The sequence below is a fragment of the Mirounga leonina genome, unplaced genomic scaffold (genome assembly GCF_011800145.1).
Source record: "Mirounga leonina isolate KUSES-001 unplaced genomic scaffold, KU_Mleo_1.0 Mir_153, whole genome shotgun sequence".
In the NCBI taxonomy this organism is placed as follows: domain Eukaryota; kingdom Metazoa; phylum Chordata; class Mammalia; order Carnivora; family Phocidae; genus Mirounga; species Mirounga leonina.
The window spans coordinates 24,438,127-24,444,794 of record NW_023270387.1 but is presented as its reverse complement, the minus strand read 5'-3'; positions in this window follow the sequence as shown (position 1 = coordinate 24,444,794).

Below are 6,668 nucleotides of genomic sequence, written 5' to 3'. Positions count from 1 at the left end.
ACACACACAGATAGATATAGATATCTATGTAATATATATATAGGTCTATAACAATTTATTAACTGTCTTAGAGGTTGCTTTCAGGTTTATAGTATATATCTTTAAGTTATCATAGTCTATCTTCAAACAATATTATACTATTTCACATAATGTATAGGAGCCTTACGACAATATACTTCTATTTCTCTCCTCTTGGCCTTTGTACAATTGTTATCATACATTTTCCCTCTTTATATGCTGTAAATTCCATAATGCATTGTTATTATTTTTGCTTAGTTACTTTTATTTATTTTTTTTAACTTTTTTAAGATTTTATTTATTTACTTTGAGAAAGAGAGAGAGTGAGAGAGCGCGCGAGCTGGGGGAGAGACAGAGGCAGAGGGAGAGGGAGAATCTCAAGCAGACTCCACACTGAGTGCAGAGCCCCACAAAGTGCTGGATCTTATGACCCTGAGATGATGACCTGAGCAGAAATCAAGAGTCAGACGCTTAACCGACTGAGCCACACAGGTGCCCCAACTCAGTCAGTTACTTTTAAAAAAGGTTTTTTTAGGGGCTCCTGGGTGGCTCAGTTGGTTAAGTGACTGCCTTCAGCTCAGGTCATGATCTCAGGGTCCTGGGATCGAGCCCTGCATCAGGCTCCCTGCTTGGTGGGAAGTCTGCTTTTCCCTTGGATAAAATACCAAGATCCAACTATATGATGCCTTTTCCCTGCTTGTGTTCCCTCTCTCTCTGTCTCTCTCTGTGTGTCAATTAAATAAATAAATAAAATCTTTTAAAAAGGTTTTTTTTTTTTTAACAAGAAAAAAATCTTGTATATTTATCCACATAGTTACCATTTCCGGTCCTTTTTAATCGTTTGTGTAGATTCAAAATTTTCATATTTTTATTTATATACATCCAATAAACTCCATAATACATTGTGATTAATTTTATTGGCACTGTCAATTATCTTTTCAGAAGGTTAAATAATAGACAAAAATATTTGATATTGATCCATGTAGTTATCATTTCACTCATTTGTATAGATCCTAATTTCCAACAGGCTGCATTTTCCTTCTGCCTGGAGGACTTTCTTTAACATTTATAAGTTGTGATAAATTCTTTCACTTTTAGATGGCTGAAAAAGTCTATTTCACTTTCATTTTTGGAGAATTGCTGGTTGTATAATTCTAGGCTGAATTTTTTTTTCCTTTCAGTATTTCAATAATGTTACTACACTGTCTTTGGCTTGCTCTTTATGACAAGAAATTTGCAGTCATTGTTATTTTGTTCTTCTGTACGTGATTTTTTGTTTTTTCTGGCTACTTTTAAGATTTTGTCTTTATCATATGTTTTAAGTAAGTGATTAACTATGATGTGCCTTGGTGTAGTTTTCTTCATGTATCTTGTGTTTAAGATTTATTGAACTTGGAGCACCTGGGTGGTTCAGTCGGTTGGGTATCCAACTCTGGATTTTGGCTCAGGTCACGACCTCAGGGCTGTGGAACTGAGCCCTGTGCTGAGTGTGGCGGAGCCTGCTTGGGATTCTCTCCCTCTCCCTCTGCTCCTCCCGCACCTCTCTCTCTCTCTCTCAAAAAAAAAAAATTCTATTGAACTTGCTGGGTCTGTGGACTTAAAGTTTTCATCAGATTTAGAAAATGTCCAGCAATTATTTCTTCAAATATTTTTTTCTGCCACCCACCCTTTCTTTCCTTCTGGGGCTCTAATTACATGTATATTGTGCTGCTTGAAATTTTCCTACAGCTCACTGATGCTCTGTGGGTTTGTTTAATCTTTTTCCTCTAAATGTTTCATTTTGGATAGCTTTTATTCTAAATGTTTACTAATCTTTTCTTCTATAATACTTAATCTGTTGTTAATCTGATCCAGCAAATTTTTCATCTCAGACACTATAACTGTTATAATGACTGTTTTTTTTTTTAAAGATTATTTATTTATTTGACACAGAACGAGAGAGAGAGAGAGAGACAGACAGCAAGCACAAGCAGGGGGAAGGCAGGCAGAGGAGAAGCAGGCTCCCTGCTGAGCAAGGAGTCCGATGTGGGGCTCTATCCCAGGACCCTGGGATCACGACCTGAGCCGAAGGCAGACGCTTAACTGACTGAGCCACCCAGGTGCCCCTATAATGACTGTTTTAATAACTTTTCTTTCTAGGGGTACCTGGGTGGCTCAATTGGTTAAGTGTCTGATTCTTGTTTTCAGCGCAGATCATGATCTCAGGGTGAGATCAAGCCCTATGTCAGGCTCCATGCTTAGCACAGAGTCTGCTTGACATTCTCTCCCTCCTGTGCTATTGCTCTCTCTAAAATAAATAAATAAAATCTTTAAAAAAAAAAAACCTTGTTTTCTAATTGCATCATCTGTGTCATTTCTGAGTCAGTTTCATTTAATTAACTCACCTTTCCTCATTACAGGCTATATTTTCCTGCTTATCTGTGTATGTCTATAAGTTTTGATTAGATGCTAGACATTGTATATTTTTCTATGTTTGCTGTTGAATATTTTATATTTCTATAAAATTCTGTAACTTTATTCTGCAATCCAGTTAAATTGCTTGGAAATAGTCTGATCCTCTCTAGTCTTGTGTTTATGATTATTTTCTTGGTGTCAGAGCAGCATTTAGGACTAACACTTCCCCACTACTCAAGCAAAAACCTTCTGAAGACTCCATCTGATGCCTCATGAATTATGAAGTTTTGCGCTCTGACAGGTGAGAACAGGAACTATTCTCAGCCCTGTGTGAACTCCAGACATTCTTCATTCTAATTCTTTAATGTGGTTCTTTCCCTGGGCCTAGGGTAGATTCCTCACATGCATTTGCTAATCTTTACTCTTATTTACCCTCCAGGGGGGATCTTCTACAGTCCTGCAGAGATGTCTCTTGAAGCACGTGCTTTCTCTTGGTCCTTTGCTCTGCAAACCCTAACCATTTTGTTCTTTGTACCCTCCCAGCTTTGTCTTGTCAATTCAGGGACATTACAAAATCTGTCTGGGTCTCCCTCCCTGCATCAAAGGAGAGTTCCCCAGAAACTGTCTCCAGAATGTAAATTGGTACCATCATAAAAGTCCCATTTGTTTCTTATTTCTCAGGGATACTTTGCCTTTATTACCTGATTTTCAATTTTTTAAACCATTGTTTCTTATATTTTCTCTCATTTTTTGATATTTCAGGTGGGAGGACAAATCTGGTTCTGGCTCTTTCATCTTGGTCAGGAGCCAAAGTCCTTGTTATCTACCATCGAACCTTGACTAATATATACACCAAGCTTGCCTTGCCTTTTGTTGGATAAATTCTGCTACCTCTGTTCCCATACTACTCCATAATCTTCATTCAATCAAAGAGATGCTTTCAATAGAAATATCTACCATACGCATCCCCAGCCTGCAGAAAACAGCAGTGACAACACAACACTGATCCATTGGTGTTCTCTTCACTAATGTTATATCTCAGGGCCTTAGAGAATGGAGTGTCTTCTGGGTTCTTTCAAGGACATAGTTAAGGGTTAGTGAGTGAGTTACATGGATAAATCCACTCCAAGCTTCCTTTTCTTTCTGTGATCTTGGGATTTCTTTCTCCCTACATTTTCCCCAATGATGTCTAACATCTCAAGTTTTATTTGGCATAAATCCTTACTGAGACTAAATTTTAACCAACTAAATGAGAAACCATAAAGTTACTCTCAACCATTTGAGCTAACACATTCAATTCAAAATCTCCACTAAGTGAACCCATACTAACCAACTTATCCCTATCTAAGATTACATTTCTACTCTTACCACATCCAGCCTCTTATCCTCTATGACCATATGTATTTCCCAGTTTTTAACTATAGAAATTAGGAAAATCTTATCAGTATTTGTGTCACTTCCATAGATTGCCTTGGTAATCGCCTCCCTGGCATACCCAAGAATTTGACTTTAGTTCTAGATCTGAAGGCAGTGCGAGGTGGTTAGCATAGCCCATGAAGACAAAAGGTTACCTCTATGGTAACATCATGCAGAAACAACAGATTAAATGAGGAAAGGAGAAGTCCTCTCCTCCTGAGACTTTGGGAATTGTGATGCCTCAAATGTCCGCATACCAATTCTTCATGCCTCACTCTTTCCCACTCAGTGTCTTAACTTCCACATAAGAATCCTCTTAAAGCAATGAATTCAACCTATTTTAGAAATCGGTGTCCCACTGTGAATCTTATTTTCAGTTACTTCAGCCCTGTGGCTGTAAGAGATAGCATAAAAGCTACCTGATTACAGGATAGTCTCATGTGCTAAAAATTTTAACTTTTGACTTAACATTTCTTTCTTTAAAACTTCCAGCAGAGGGGTGCCTGGGTGGCTCAGTTGGTTAAGTGGCTGCCTTCAGCTCAGGTCATGATCCCAGGGTCCTTGGATTGAGTCCCGCATCGGGCTCCCTGCTCAGTGGAGAGCCTGCTTCTCCCTCTCCCTCTGACTGCCGCTCGGCCTACTTGTGCTCTCCATCTCTCTGTCAAATAAATAAAAACCTTAAAAAAAAAAATGAAAAAACAAACAAAAAACCCCCAAACTTCCCACAGAGTTAAAAGCACCAAGCTCAGCCTTGCTTTCCTCAGGCCTTCCAACATGGAAGCCACCAATACCTTGCGTACGTAGGTCGTGTGGTAATTTATGTAATTGTTTCATCACTGTCCCTCATGGGCGACCTGAATCCTCTCCTCTAACACCAGCTAAACAATCATTGCCTTGCCATCAAATCCAACCACTTCAGATAACCAACCATCAGGTTCCCATTTCCTTGAGTGTTTATTGCTGGTAACCATTCCAAGTACCAATCAGTGCACCTGGCAGGGTATTTAGATGCAAAGAGTAGAAGCTATTCTGGCCCTTTAAGCTAAAAAAAAAAAAAAAAGGTTTAAGAATATTAGGTAACTCATCAAATCTCCTGGAGGCCAAGAGAGCTAGGCCCTGAAGGTAAGCAGCCAAAACAATGTCCACCCACGTAGTCTCACAACACTTAGTCTCACAACAAGAAACTCCACCACTTCTGAAGATTTGGAGACTTCTGTTCCCACACCTTGAGGATTGATCACTCATGTGTGGCTATCTCCTCATATTTCTGACTTCTGAATCCAACCCTCATGAGGGTATACCTGATTGCCAGAACCTAGATCATATGACTGCACCATAGTTGGGTGATGTCTGCAGTTGTGAATTTTCTGGCTTCTACCTTGGGAAGAGGGGATTCATAATATGGTAACTTACCAAAATGTAAGACAGAATTGAGAGTTGCAGGATGACCACAAATAATTAATGTCTTCTATACAATATTATAATTTATAATCATTTGTACCCCTAGTGCACAATTATGAGTTAATATACACAGACACACAATTTCAGTTGCCCAAAGATCTCTGAGATTTAGGGGTCAGTAAAAGCCTCAATCTAGATTTTGTATCCATATACTACTTTCCTCCACTAAAATGGAAGCGTGGGTGATATAGAAAGAAGCCAAATCAGCCCACAGTGCAGTCTTACCTAAGACAAGAAGGCTAGATCTAGTGCCAAGAATGCCCCTCTGTCCTGGAAATCCCATCATTCTATCACCAAGCAATATGCTTCAGTGACCCTCGCTGCAATCTTGCGTATTGGTTCCTCTATTTATAAAGCAGAATTTCTGGGTAGAAGAGCCTTGGCGAATGTCAGGCTTCCTCTGTGCCAAGATACGATTAGGGTTCTCTTGGATCTTGGTCACACCAATCACTACCAGAAGAGACACAGGCAGGCTGGGGCTAAAATTAAGTGTTCAGCCCCACCTGACCCCCAGTAGCCAGCCCATTATGCCCACTTTTGGAACAGCTAATGTTCCCTGCCTCTCCTGGGGATCAGGTGGCTGGGGACTGCAGCCAGGGCTCTTCTGTATGGCGACAGGGACTCCAAGGTTTGCAGCAGAAGCAATATCACCTGGGATTAAAGGATTGCTGCCTCTTTAAATCTGATCTCTCTCAGAGTTATTAGTAGGCTGGTCTTTGGCCCCATTTCTCTATCATCATTCATTCAGGAGAATAATTTGATCCAGAGAAACAGATCTCTGGGTTCAGGGGGATCTTTTCAAGCCAGAAGGGCTATATGGGAAGATCATCGTTAAGTAGACACATTCATCAAAAACCTGATTTCCAGCAGCTCTGCCTAGACTCTGCAGAAAGAGAAGTGGCACGTCCCCTGCTTTGGGGGGCATATAACTCAGCACAGACATGGGGGCTCAGACGGCTCTGTAAAGGACGGACATGTGACAAGGAAGAGCAGGGAGCAGCTGACTCATACCCAGACCACAATCTATGGTGCTGACTTCAAACCCACTGCTGTTCACCTCCATGCAGGTCCTCATGACCTCTCCCTGGAGCTCTGTGAGCAGCCTCCTCACTGGTTCCTCTACCTTCAACAGCTCCCTTCTTCGACCCACACTGAGCTTCTGTAACTCTTCTCAGAAACCTCCAGGGGCTCCCCCTGCTCCCACAAACCCTTCTCAATCATTCTGTCAAAGAAATTTACAGCTTTCCACATCATGGAAGTTGGACTGTACGATCTGCTTTAAATAGCCCAAAGCTACTTCATATTCAAGAAATCTTTCATATTAAGTTATATTTTATCAATCCAAAAACATCCACACTTGCTTCTCCACTTCTTCACCT